Genomic DNA, 15341 nt, shown 5'->3' with positions numbered 1-15341 from the left:
ACCAGGAGTGACACAAGAGCCAATAAAAAGTTGTTTAATGTCTGACCGTTTGTGTTGCCTCATAATTTACGAAAAATATGCTTTGCTTTAGAATTTTAATGCATCCCAGAATTTAAGGCATCGCGATGCATTGCCGAATCGAACCGAATCGAATCATGACCCTCTGAATCGAATCGAATTGAATCGAATCGTGGCCCTCCGAATCGTAATCGAATCGAATCGAATCGTGAGGGCAGTACCGATGCACTCCTCTAAGATATATATATATAGAAATAAAAAATAGTAAAACTGTACATGACAACATTACTCCTCAAAATCGCTTTCATCAAAGTCATCATCCCATCCAAGTGTCTTCTGTTTCTTTGGAAACAGAAGACACTTGGCACATGCTTGGCACCGATAATAAATCAGTACAAGAAAGTTTTGCAGACATACAGGAACATCTTCCCGTGTCACAATTGGTTGCCTTTCAACTACAGTTGACTACTTGCAAAACAGTATCAGGGGCAGGATTTTTAGTCATCCATGTCACTGCCAACTGCCCATCCTCAATGTCCCACCCATTCCCAATGGGTGAAGGGGCACACATTTTACCTGTCAGACAATGTTTCATAATTGCTGCTTGATAGTTTGCTGTCCTGCAATGTTGGTACAGAGCATCAGTTTTGGGGAGAATAGAATGTTCTGGCAAGACTGATGAGGTCATACAGAAAGATCTGCATTTGGCATCATTTTTGGCATATGACTGGCCAAAGAGGTGGCACATGTATTTATTTACACAACGTGTTAAATGTTTGTAGGTCAAGTTTAAAACTGCTGCCCAGCTTTGCAAACCCAGTCAGGTATTCTTTTTTATGACGTGCAAAAGAAAATGTTTTTTTGCCTTTGCCATGAAAGGCACAAGCAGAGTCACAACCTGTGAATGTATGGATGCCAATGAGTGCTGAACACACACTAGTGCCAGGAGCTGCAGAGACCTTAGAGACGTAAATCCTCGTTCTGTTGCCTCCTCCTGCAAAAAAATGCAATTTACACTGTAAATCTATCTGCAGACTTACAGCAATCACTGCCACGTCAGTATCAGGGCTTTTATTGACTACAGCTTGATGTTCTTGAGCCAAAAGGTTTATTTAACCTTTGTCACCCATAACAGCTATGCAATGAAAAGTTCTACTGGATTCACTTTCTATACACTGTATATACATTTTATAACAAAGTGGTATTGATATCTGGGCTAAAAATTGTATCGTTACAACACTAGTTTTAATAAGAATTTTGTGAGCATAAGTTAATAACAATTAACCTTGTAGTAAATGCGTGCGTGTGGCTTACCTGTAGTGAATGTCGTTAAAAATCCCAGTAGACGCATTTTCAGCAAGATCCTTCGACGGAGCCTGGGGAGAAAGCCATTGTCTGACGCAACCACGCGGGCTCTGCACATTTTTTCCAAATTCCTGCCCTTTTTCGCCCTTGGACAGTTGAGAGATGCATATAGCATCGTTTCGATGACTTTTGACTAAATTTCGAATGCGGTTTTCTTATCTTTTGTTCGTCTTCGCTCGTGTCGTAGCTTGACACGGTCGCCGCCATGTTGTTTGTTTTTGAAACCCATAGCAACAATCCTCGTCTCCTATTGGTGCACGTGACCTAAAATGGCTTCACACACTGACGATACGACTCCGCCGTATCAATATCACTGCGCCACGGGAAAAAAAAAGACCGACACGAAAACGCTAATTATTAAAAAATGACTGGAAACCGTGAGTAGAACTTTTTTTTTGGTACTAATTAGCAACGTATGTAAATTACAATGCAGAGGTCATGTAGATCCACTTTAGTGGAACGAACCAACACAATTTTCGCTCACCCAATACAGCCTAATTGTTCAAATGGAGACGCAAATGCAAATTTGAAATTGTTCGTATTCTCAGAGAGTCACCATGTAAACGGCCCCTCAGAAAGTGGACTGACATTAAAGAAAGCCTTTGATGTAAGCGTGGTATGGAAATGGCTTCAAAGGAGGCTCAACAACTGAACATTACGAGCAGAATACACAAAGTGGCAAGTACCCAAAGCAATGTTGCTGGTTCCTGTTTTAGGTGCGGTAAAACAGGGCACCTTTCCTCCACCTGCTGGTGCAAAGAAATGAACTGTCATAATTGTGGGAAGAAGGGTCATGTTCAGGGGCGGACTAGTAATCTGTGGCTTCTGGAGGATCACAGTACGGCTGGTGCCCTGGACGGCCGGCGGCCGCCATTCATTATACATCACTGTTTTTATCCCCCCATCCTCTGATTATCTACAGTTCGCATCCATTCCGACAGGTGGCAGCAATGCGCCCGGTTGTTCACCGCCAATCTTATAGAAGAACGAAGAAAGCACAGAGTAGCCTTCATTGGTTCCTTGTAGAAGCAAGATAGCGACGAGTGTTAATGCACAATATCGATTGTGGTGGCAAAAAAAAGAAACAGAAGGGTGGCGCAGAGAAGGTTAGGGAGAAAAAATTAAAGAAACTGGAGAGCGAAGCATTAAAATGTCATAAGTTGACAAATATTTTCGCAAGCAGCAGTCTGGCTGCAACGGCCACGTCGGATAACAACTGCCCAGCCCCCGGCGATGGTGAGAGTGGGAGCAGCAGCCACTCTGATGTGCAGCCGGTGCAGGGAGAGAAAAAAGAAGAGGGAGGGGGTAATGATAAGCTGGTGGAAGTTACCCAGCCAAGCGCAGAGCATGTAAGTAGGGATGAAGAGGGTTACTTGCTCGGTATACTGGCAATTGTTATCCACCAGGTAGCTACATTTTAAATGAAATAAATGACAGTTAAAGGGTTAGGGCCAGCTAGTCCATGTACCCGTTTGAAATCGTGTCAAATTACAGTATGCTAGTCCTACTATAAAAAATATTTTAGCTGTAAAACAACGTGTGCACACACAGCAGCAATATTAATTCAGAAGAAATATAAAGTATGAATGAAATGAATGGTTTTACTTGAAAGTTTAGGTATCTAAATTGATATGACATATATTTTTAATCATTTATATATTGTTTTGTTTTCTGGCTAATACTTTCCAATGAAGGTTATGTATAAAGGATTTGTCTTGAAATGTCTATTGTATTTTCATTGAAATTTATCATTTGTGTGGCAAGATTAATTATAGCATAAACAATGAAGTCATTTTATAGACAAAGGGGATAGGTGCTATGTTGAGGTGGTTGCAGCTCAACGTTGCATTCGTATGAAGAATTGACGGAGAATAAGTTGTCTTTTAGCCAAAACTCTTCTCTGATTCACAGTAGATCTAATAAAATGATATTTTATGTCTACGTGCTTGCATCTCTGTCTGTTAACAGGATTTTTGGCAAGAGCGATTGTCCCTTGGCTGTCTTCGTGGACAGTTGTTGGAGTGTACTGATAATAATCAATGCTACCTCGTAGTTGTTCTAAATATAGGCATTCTTGTATGGTTGAAGCCAGTGCCATATATTCAGCTTCACAGGTAGATAGTGCGACTGTAGGTTGTTTCTTTGTTTTCCAAGAAATTGGAGAACTCTTCTTGCTCAAGAAAACACAGTATCCTGAAGTACTGCACCTGTCGCTAGTATCAGCTGCCCAGTCAGCATCACTATATGCCTGCATACCAGGTTTCTCATTGTCTTCTCTTGTGAAACTAAGGCTCTTTTTGGAAGTACCTTTATCTCTCCCATCTTCATCCTTTTTGAGTGTGTAAACCCACCTACCCCCCACAATTTTCTTGCCTTTTGGCAGTGTTGTCAAGGTAAATGTTTTATTTTCGTTTAGTGACTGAATTTCTTCATCCATGGCTTTTGACCAATCTTTTGAGTTATTGGAATTCATGGCCTCCTCATATGTTTGAGGTATACCAACTACCATCCTGTAGCAGTAGTCTACAGTGGTATGAACTCCATCACTATCTCTGACTTCGGTAATTAAGTCTTCTAAATGACTCGGTTTTCTCCTCTCTCTTGAAGGATACCTTCTACTCTCAAGTTCACATTGTGTCACTTCCTTTGGACTCTCACTATGTGCACTTGGTTCTACAGGATCTTCAGTTCTGTTTTTCACCTCTACACTTGCTCGATCAGCCCTTGGGAACCCCATCTTGTTGTATTCTTCATCTTGATCCATGTCACATGTCTCTGTCTGTTTTTCTATGACTTCCTTGTTCACAAACTTTACCAGCCTATGTTTTTGTACTTTCTTTGTGTCTGGATAGTAGACTAGATATGCTGGACTATTTTTGTCATAGCCAACAAACTGTCCTTGGCCACACTTAGAATCCAATTTTCCCTTGTCTTGTTTGTATGCGTAACATACAGACCCAAGTTTTTGCATTCTGGAAATATTTGGTTTCTTGTTTGTCAACATCTGGTAAGGAGTTTGCCCTGTACGTCTATTATAGCATCTGTTGCGTACCATTGCTGCAGTTTCTACTGCATAGTGCCATAGGTATTGTGGTAGCCCACTTTCGACTAGCATGCACCTACACATTTCAAATAGTGTATGCCATCCTCTTTCAGCTGTCCCGTTCTGGTGTGGCGAATACGGCGCTGATGTTTTGTGTCTTATTTCACTTTTTCTCAACAATGTTTGGAACTCATTGCTAGTATATTCAGTCCCGTTATCAGATCGGATGCACCTTACTTTCCCATAAGGAGCTATATCTGCGAGAAATTTTTCTGTTGCTAGAACAGTGTCACTTTTCTTTTTCAGGAAATATGTGAAAATTGCACCAGAGTAATCATCTGTGAATAACTGCACATATTTGTAACCATCAATCGATTCTGGAGTTATAGGACCCACAAGATCTGAGAACCAATTTTAAGGGTGTATCTGCTCGAGTATCTGGGTCTCTATTTCGAGTCTGGTTAACCATTAATCGATTCTGGAGTTATAGGACCCGCAAGATCTGAGTGTACCAATTTTAAGGGTGTATCTGCTTGAGTATCTGGGTCTCTATTTCGAGTCTGGATAAATTTTCTTTGTATGCATATCTCACACATTTGTTCAGGTCTTGTTTCTTTTCCCTTAATCTGCATTCCATCAACTACTTTCTGTAATTTGATCACATCCTCATAATTACAGTGGCCTAATATTTGGTAACATGTTTGAATATCATAACATGCATTGCACTTGTCAGACTCACCAATTGTATGCAAAAAGTACAGCTTGCCATACACTTGAATATTGAATTTCGTACCGTCTTTGGTTATCAGTGCGTCTTCACCTTCTTTGATAAGTACCGTGGCTCCACTCGATGTTGCTGCTTTCACCGAAAATATGTCTTGTGGGTATGATGGTATGGAGAGGCGTTTCTGAGTGTTGCCTTGCGCTGCTGTCCTCTGTTGTCAATCAGGTAGCACTCTGCATCTCCTCTTTTTAGTGCGACTCCACTGCACCTGGTACCATCTGCCAACTCGACGCTGTGATTCTCTGGTTTGAACGTCTCCTGGAAGCTTTTGAACTTGGTCACGTCCAGTGTTGTTAATCTTACTTAAAAAAAAGTAATTAATTATAGTTACAAATTACTTCTCCCAAAAAGTAATTGCGTTAGTAACTCAATTACCTGAATGTAAGAGTAATTAGTTACTTGGCAAAGTAATTGGTGATAATTACTTTTTTTTTTTTCCTCAAAAAAACAAAAAAACAAACATTGGCCACACTATGTGAAGTTTTTTGTGAAGGTTTTTGGTACAATTGGCCCGAGCCCAATTCTTTACCCTAATTTACCCTTTACCCTGAATCAACTGTTAAAAGTTGTTAAAATTGCTCCCATTATTGCATTAGTTCCCTTCTCTCTACTTTCGACATATGAAAATTTTAAAACTGTTTCATCATTTAAAGATAGATTCAAGTCAAGATTTTGCCGATTTAGAAGTATTTTAGATAAAAAGTTACTTAGGTTCGCTAGGAAGGTTCTCTACAACAGAGCCGTCCTAAAAAGTCTACTGCTTTAAGATGGCGGCTGTCTACTAACTCATTTAGTGCCATGTCTGTCATTTTGCATCTAGTTATATCTATGTACAGTACATGTGATATCTACCATGTCTACCATATCTACCATAACATGCGGACGTAGTTTGTACTAGCTATCGGCTACAACATGTATTATTGGAGCTACCTAGCATCGCGTTTGCTCGGCGTCACAACTTTCTTGCCTCCTCCCTACTCCTGCTCTGCTCTGTCGTCTCAGTGAGTCCGTCTCCCTCAGACTTTTCGACCGATATAGTAACGCATAGTAACGCATGCCGTTCCGTCCTCAGTAACGGTAACAGCGTTGCCAAGATGAGAAAAGTAATTAATTAGATTACCCATTACTGAAAAAAATAACGCCGTTAGTAACGCCGTTATATTGTAACGCCGTTATTAACAACACTGGTCACGTCAGTGATGATATGAGATGTCGCTCCCGTGTCCACCATCAGGCCTCGTTCCCGGATGCAGTGTGTATCCTGCCGCCTGGTGTCGGGCTGATCATCTCTCACCTTGAACCCGAAGTCAGGATCTCCATCTTCAGCAGTTTTTCTCGCTCCGTCCGGTGTTTCCTTGCGTCTGCAAGTGGCGTCTTTGTGCATGTCTGTTTTGCACCGACTACACCATGTCTTTTGTCGACATGATTTTGCACGGTGGCCTTTGATCCCACATTTGAAGCACACTAACTCTGTGTCGTCTTTGATCCGGTCACGAGCGTTTGCTTTTGTGGCTTGCTTTGAAGCTCTTGCTTGAGTCTTCATCACTCTGTCGCTTGATTCTGCTGCATTTAACTTTTCCGTTTCTTCAAAACTTCAGAGTTTGGTTTTAAATTCTGCAAATGTCATGTTCTCATCAGTATGCGCCACATGAACTGCAAATGGCTTGTAACCTTCTGGCAGCCCCTTCAAGACCATTGCGATAAGTACACCATCTCCCAATGTTTCACCTGCATTTCGCAATGCTGTGATGGCGGTCTCAGCTCTTATTATGTAGTCCATTATGCTTTCTTCGTTTCCCTTTTGAAGAGATGTTAGCATAGTGTACAAGTTTATAATCCTGGGTTTTCCCTTCCCAGCATAATATTCTCTTAATATTTTCAGAGCTTTTCTTCCATCATTTGGCGCATCTCTCATTATTAATGAAAGGCTTTTATCATCAAGAAGTTGTATCATTTCAGCATACACGTCCGCATTTTTCATTTCATCATTTTCTCTCTCTGCTTCAGTGGTTGGTCCTACCAGCACTGTCTTCTTTAGCCCGATTAAATGAAAATGTCCCAACATTTTAGTTTCCCAGAGTTCATATTTAGCTTCATCTCTGTCAAATGCCAGTCGAGGTAACCTACTTGTTCCTCGTGGATCCATGTTGCCTGTTAGCTTTTTCCGCTAATCAGCAGTCCGTGAGCACGCTGTCCTTCGCAACCTTCTACACGGTGGAAACTGACTTTACCTTCGAATGACTCCTGGGCCCATAACCTGTTGAGGTGGTTGCAGCTCAACGTTGCATTCGTAGGAAGAATTGACGGAGAACAAGTTGTCTTTTAGCCAAAACTCGGCGTATTTAATTTCCATTGACATGCGGATACATCCTCTCTCATTACTGTCTTCACAGGCAATCCCACAAATCAAAGTCATCAAAGTCAAACAAGAAGAAGTAATAAAAGTAGCACTTTAGACAATTAAGTCCCATCCTGCCATCTTGTGGCGAAAAGTTAATATGTCAATAATAACAAGCAATAGGAGCATTATTTCCACATCAACTGAGGACACATTTATGAATACAAAACATTTCCTCCACCATTTCTCTCAACATGCTATTATAATCAATTGGATACATAAAACTTGCTTTAAAAAATAAATTCTTTAATTTGTTTATTCAGGTTGATCATAGAGCTAGGGCAGAAGATGAATCCAATTCAGACAGTCACAGTCTAGACATATTTTTTACTTACCACCCTAAGAAGACAAAACACCTGACTGTACAAAGAGTATTCATACGCAAAGATGGCAAAGTTAGAAAATGGCTAACATACTGCAAAGAAAATCATAAACTGTATTGTATATGTATAATAATGCAATGTGTAGTTCTTCATAGCCGCTTCATTTTTCTCTCAAAGTGCACGAAATTGATGCATTTTACAATAAAATGTAAAAAAAAAAAAAAAAAAATCTCCCGGGGGGGGCATACCCCCGGACCCCCGGAAAGGGTCTGTGTTTCCCTTCGTACAGCGATTCTTGTGGGCTGGGCTGAGTCAAAGTCCAGGGCTGCTTTTTGGTCCCAGTCCGCCCCTGGACATGTTGAGCGTGCCTGTCGGAAAAAAACAAGCACAGACAAAGATAAGGAAATGAATGACAAGAAGAAAACAAAGAAATATGTCAAAGCAGTAGAGAGTGCCTCTACTTCGGAAGATGAAAGGGACGTGCACACGGGAAGTCAGGGTGTTACTGGGTCACACCAAAGTTAGAGGGTCACCCAGTTAAAATGCAAATAGACACTGGATCACAAGCATCGCTTGTATCTTACTAAGTGTATGAACAGTGTTTAAGACACCTTCCATTAAGACCGTCAGACACTGTGTTCAAAGCGTACACTGGACACGAAGTGCACATGAAAGGAATGACTGACATTACTGTGCAATGCAAGGATCAAACTGCTAAACCTCCGGTGTATGTCACAAAAGGGAATTTTGCTTCCATCAAGGGCCGACTGTGGATTAATGCACTTCGTGTAAATTGGCTAGAAGTTCGGCAGCTGTCAGACGGTTCTTCACAACTACAAGTCATCCTGGACAAGAATAAAGAGGTTGTCCGTGAGGAATTGGACAGCATGAAGGACATTAGAAGAAAGGATAATCCAGTTATCTTCACTCAGGAATGTGGGGGCAGTGTTGTTAATAACGGCGTTACAATATAACGGCGTTATTTTTTTTCAGTAGTGGGTAATGTAATTAATTACTTTTCTCATCTTGGCAACGCCGTTACCGTTACTGAGGACGGAAAGGCATGCGTTACTATGCGTTACTATATTGGTCGAAAAGTCTGAGGGAGACGGACTCACCGAGACGACAGAGCAGGAGTAGGGAGGAGGCAAGAAAGTTGTGACGCCGAGCAAACGCGATGCTAGGTAGCTCCAATAATACATGTTGTAGCCGATAGCTAGTACAAACTACGCCCGCATGTTATGGTAGATATGGTAGACATGGTAAATATCACATGTACTGCACATAGATATACCTAGATGCAAAATGACAGACATGGCACTAAATGAGTTAGTAGACAGCCGCCATCTTAAAGCAGTAGACTTTTTAGGACGGCTCTGTTGTAGAGAACCTTCCTAGCGAACCTAAGTAACTTTTTATCTAAAATACTTCTAAATCGGCAAAATCTTGACTTTAATCTATCTTTAAATGATGAAACAGTTTTAAAATTTTCATATGTCGAAAGTAGAGAGAAATGAACAAATGCATTAATGGGAGCAATTTTAACAACTTTTAACAGTTGATTCAGGGTAAAGGGTAAATTAGTGTAACGAATTGGGCTCGGGCCAATTGTACCAAAAACCTTCACAAAAAACTTCACATAGTGTGGCCAATGTTTGTTTTTGTGTTTTTTTGAGGAAAAAAAGATAAAAAATTTATTATCACCAATTACTTTGCCAAGTAACTAATTACTCTTACATTCATGTAATTGACTTACTAACGCAATTACTTTTTGGGAGAAGTAATTTGTAACTATAATTAATTACTTTTTTTCAGTAAGATTAACAACACTGTGTGGGGGTTGATTTATGATGATTTATGACCTGACCTTTGACATGTGATTGACAGGTTGACCTTTGATTGATGGGTTGACCTTTGATCTGTACCCCCCACCCCACCTGTCACCCCCACAATTAAGGATTACCCGATGTTCCCTTTGACCTGCACCTGTTGGGAAACAAGGGGGGTTATGGGAAAGTGTGGGTGAGAAGGGAACTGTGTCCAGGCATGTCCGGATGTCCGGTCAAAGGGGTGTGTCCTTTGACCCGCGCATGTTGGGAAACAAGGGGAGTTATGGGAAAGTGCGGGTGAGAAGGGGACTGTGTCCAGGCATGTCCAGGCATGTCCAAACAAAACCCTAAGAACCTGTGATTTGGGTGGGTGTGGTTTGCGTGTAGGCTAGTTTTGTAGCAATGCGAAGTGAACATTTTTTCGATGAGTAGCAATGAGGAAAGATTTACCATGATCAACGAGACGTGTGTAAGCATTAGCCGCGGTTCATTTTCAAGCATTTGTGAAACTACAGTTTTTACATTCAAGTAACTTAATTCCATTTACTCCAAAGTACAGCGTCTTTCAAGTATGAAGCTTGTTTGATCATTTCACCACAGATACTGCAGACAGAGCATCGACTTCAACCCTAGTCGGCTTTTTGCTGCAACTATAGGTTGGTACTCATATATACATTTAGGCAAATAACTATGTATTTCAAACGGGTTTAATTCATTCTATTTCACAAAGTGAGCATGCTCTTTATACTTAAAAGTATCCAAATAAGAGTTAGTGACGTACCCGTTTTGCTGCTGAAGTCTTTTTCAATTGCACCTGTTAAGGCTGACTGTCTCCCACTGACATAGCCATCCACACAGCCTTCATGTTCCCCACAGACACTGCCATCCACACAGCCTCCATGAAACACCCCACACCCACCTCCAACAGCCTCAGCGAAACACAGCCCCCGCCCCTACCTCCATTCTCAAGTACGACAGGATCAAATATGGATCTGGCGAATGGATAAACTGATGCTTTTCCACATGACGCCTTTTATGCAACGCATCCAATGAGTTTACAGCGTCAGATAACTAATTGAAACCATTGAGAGTAGGGCTAAACAATGACAGACAATATGGCGGCCGGATACAGCGACACGTCATTTTGTGACGTTGGTGAGTACGGTCTATATAGACCCTACTCACATGACGTCACAATCACGCCTCCGCGCCATATTGTCCGTCAACTCGTCGTGTTTACGCATTACCGCTACGTAAATTCCTCCTATTATGGTGTGTTTTTCTGCTCGTTAACATTAACAATCAAAACGGTGAAGGCGTGTGTGGCGGTTCGTTGCAGTAACAGAGAAGATAGACGGAGAGACTTGAAGTTCTACCGTATTCCGAGAGACCCGGAGAGGAGAGCGAGAGGGACTGCTGTAATTCGATGAGAAAACTGGGCACCAAACGATCACCACAGACTATGTAGTAGTCATTTTATACCGGGTAAGATGCATTTAATATATATTTAGAGGGTTTTGGGCTGACAACCACAATTAAGATGATTGCGAGGCTAATCGCCGACAACATACAGTTTCAAATTCAAGATGTTTACTTCTTCCGCCATCATTATTTTTTAAATAATATTTAGCTGGTACCAAGTGAAAGAAGCTGGCCTCGTCTCCAGATCATCAGTTAAACAGGTGTGTCCAAACGTTTTGCAAAGGGGGCCAGATTTGGTGTGGTAAAAATGTGGGGGGCTACCTTGGCTGATTTACCTAGAACAATATATTTAAACACATTTTAGCAAGCCCTTCTGTGTGTCACATTTGCTTTATTATAATTTTTTAAATTCATAATTTCAACAATCTCACCTTTGTGGCGTTCTCTTTCGACACTTGGGCTCTTGCGAAATACTGCTGCTGTGAAATTAAACTAGCTTCAAGTTGCTATAATTTCTCGCTGCGTATCTTCCCTGTAATGTTATACATGTCAGCGTGTCTTGTTCTGTAATATTGCATTACATCGAACTCTTTGTGTGACATATTTATGTCATACTGCTGTTGCCATAGTGTGCACTTCCTGTGGGTGTGGTATTAGGCTACGTTCATACTACAGGTCTTAATGCACGAATCCGATTTTTTCGTGTTTTTCCGACTCGAATGAGGCATTAACTTGACGGTCTGAACGTGACAAGTCGCATAGAACGAGACCATTTCAAATCCGATCTGGGTCACTTTTGTATGTGGTCTAAATCCGATCTGGGCCACATTTTTCCAGACTGTCGCGGCGGTCTGTACTGTCCGGTCCCGCAAATCGGATTTAATGCAGCAATTACGTCATCAAATAGCGAGAGAGTCGTTACCGTAGCGATGCACCTGTGCGTTATTAGCGCCTAGCTTGCAGTGAACACGGCTTTCGAGGAAGGGCTGAGCTTGACAACAGTCATAAAAAATAAAAATGGGTTGAGGATAAGCCTGAGAATGCTCAGTTTTCTCTCTGTTCCAAGTGAGCAATATTTCAACATTGCCTCCACGGCCGAGAGTCGGGACAAACTGCCCGTATGTGTGTGTGACGTGCACGGACAGTGCGTGCATGCTATCGATCCATATAAACTTTGAATATAAGCCTAAACGGGGATTATTTATGTCTGTTATTTGTGTCCACCTTTTGAAAAGCAAAATATGATATCCCTGGAATGACGGATGACGTCTGTCATTTGTTTTGATGCTTCTGCGCATGCGGGTCTTCTTGTTTAGCGCGTGTCGGACTGCGAATTAGTGCGCATGCGTAATACTTGAACGGTCTCAATGGATAAAGGCAGTCTGAACGGGCACGCCAAAAAAACGGATATGACAAAAAATCGGATTCGTGCATTAAGACCTGTAGTATGAACGTAGCCTTACAGTATAAAAAGGAACCTCTGTTATGTCTCTGTGACATATATGATGAGAAGCACACTGAATAAAGAAGTGTTGTTCCATTCAAGTCTCGGCCTTACATGTACTTAGAGGAATTGGGCAGCATGAAGGCCATTACAGTGAAATTCCACATTAAACCAGGAAGCAATCCTGTGTTTATGAAGGCTAGGACAGTGCCGTATGCTATTCGTGACAAAGTCGAGGCTGACCTGGATGCGTTGGTCAAAAGTGGTGTTTTGGAACCAGTCACCACCAGCGAATGGGTGACACCAATTGTGCCGGTTCCGAAAAAGAATGGCGGAATTCGCAAATGTGGCGATTTTAAAGTGACTTTGAATCCGGTGCTTTGTGTGGAGCAGTACCCACTTCCATTGATCGATGATTTGTTTGCAGGTCTGAGCGGTGGTCAAAAATTCAGCAAAATTGACCTCAACCAAGCTTATCTGCAGATGCATGTGAAGGAAGAATCACGGGAGTGGCTGACAATTAACACGCACAAGGGACTTTTCAGATACTGCAGGTTACCTTTTGGCATCACATCTGCTCCTGCTCTGTTTCAACGGGCTATGGATCAAATTTTGAGTGGATTGCCAGGAGTACAAAGTTACTTGGATGACATTCTCCGCACCGGTGCCAACGACGAGGAGCATCTTCGCAACCTGGATGCTGTCTTAAAAAGGCTAAGGCAGTATGGTCTTCGAGTGCACAAGGAAAAATGTGAATTTTTGAGACCATCGGTGGAGTATCTCGGGCATGTGATAGACCACGAAGGACTACACAAGGCTCCATCAAAGACAAAAGCAATTGTGGATGCACCCGCCCCAGAAAATGTGAGTCAACTTAGATCTTTTTTAGGTCTATTGAACTATTATGGACGGTTTATTCCCAATTTGTCATCACTTCTTAAACCATTGCATGAGCTGTTGTGCAAAGATGTAAAATCGAAATGGACGAATGAGTGTAACAAAGCTTTTCAAAATGCGAAAAACGCCCTGATTTCATCAGAGGTTCTCACTCATTTCAACCCTTCATATCCAATACAGCTGGCATGTGGCGCTTCACCTTATGGGGTGGGTGCTGTCATCTCCCATGTGTTCCCGAACGGAGATGAAAGACCAATTGCTTTCGCATCGAGAACTCTTAACAAAGCAGAGTCAAACTATGCTCAATTGGAACGAGAAGCATTGAGCATTATTTTTGGTGTGATGAAGTTCCACCAATATTTGTATGGAAGGAAGTTTACTCTGTTAACGGATCACAGACCACTGACAACGATTTTGGGATCTCATGCAGGAATCCCTTTACTTGCTGCTGCACGTCTTCAGAGGTGGGCTTTGTTGTTATCAGCTCACTCATACGACATCAAATATCGTAAATCTGATTTGCATTGCAATGCTGATGGACTTTCGAGGTTGCCGCTTCCTGTCACAAAACACGAACCTACCTCAGTGGACATATTCTATTTCCGAAATGTTGAACATGCACCAATTTCAGCGTCGCAAGTGAAACGTGCAACTCGGAACGACCCCGACCTGTCAGTCGTCATTCATGGACATGGTAATTAAAGGACAAACCAAGTGTAAAAACACCGCTCTCAAACCTTTTTTGGATAGGAGGTGGGAACTTTCTGTTCAATCGGGTTGTTTGCTGTGGGGGAGGAGAGTGATTGTGCCACAGTCATTGCGTGCTAAAATGCTTGCGCAACTGCATGCAGGTCACAGTGGTATTGTTAAAATGAAAGAAATGGCGAGAAGTTATTTTTGGTGGCCAGGATTAGATAAACAGATCGAAGAGACGTTAAAAAGTTGTTCATCTTGCCAGAAGATTCGCAACAATCCACCTGCAGCCCCACTTCATCCTTGGGATTTTCCTCAGGACCCTTGGCACCCTTGGCATTCATATTGACTTTGCAGGGCCTTTTGAAAATCGAATGTTTCTGGTTGCTATCGATGCCCATAGTAAGTGGCCAGAGGTAGCTATCATGAAATCAACCACATCGGAAAAGGCAACTGAGAAGTTAGGGGAGATGTTTAGTCGTTTCGGAGCCCCTGCACAACTCGTCTCAGACAATGGGCCCCAATTTGTGTAAAAAGAAATGGTTGAATTCCTGCAAGCCAATGGGGTTCAACACATTAAGTCGGCTCCCCATCACCCGGCAACCAACGGCTTGGCAGAGAGGTTTGTGCAGACCCTCAAACATTCTCTCAAAGCATCACAAGGGCAAAGTACACTCCATCAGAGACTACACGAATTTCTCCTCAAATACCGAACATCGGTGCATGCAACTACCAAAGTATCGCCAGCGAGCCTCATGTTTTCTCGAGAGATACGAATTGGCATGGATCTTGTGAAACCACCAACCCTGAGCGAGATTGTTCAAATGGATCAACCGAAGCAAGTCAAGTACAGAGACCTGCATTCCAAGAACTGAGTTTTTGCACCTGGTGACTCTGTTATGGCCCGGAGTTACCAGAGTAAGGAAAAGTGGGCCACTACCACCATCATTGCTCAAACTGGGCCTGTTTCCTACACCGTTCAGACAGCTGATGGTGTTTGGCGTCACCATGTGGATCAATTGTTGGGAACACCAGACACTACTCCAGAACTGTCTAATGATCGTGATGATGCTAGCAGTGTAATTATACCAGAAATGTCCAGCTTACCGGATGTGCCAAAAATAC

At 42.1% G+C, this 15341-nt stretch overlaps 1 pseudogene; it reads left to right on the top strand.

Moving 5' to 3' along the window:
- The first annotated feature begins 14257 nt into the window (after positions 1 to 14257).
- Positions 14258 to 15091, top strand: LOC130916666 (uncharacterized protein K02A2.6-like; annotated as a pseudogene).
- The last annotated feature ends 250 nt before the right edge of the window (positions 15092 to 15341 follow it).

Source organism: Corythoichthys intestinalis, chromosome 5 (genome assembly GCF_030265065.1).
Source record: "Corythoichthys intestinalis isolate RoL2023-P3 chromosome 5, ASM3026506v1, whole genome shotgun sequence".
Taxonomy (NCBI): domain Eukaryota; kingdom Metazoa; phylum Chordata; class Actinopteri; order Syngnathiformes; family Syngnathidae; genus Corythoichthys; species Corythoichthys intestinalis.
Note: the sequence above shows the minus strand (reverse complement) of the source record. Positions and strands in the feature narration are given on the sequence as shown.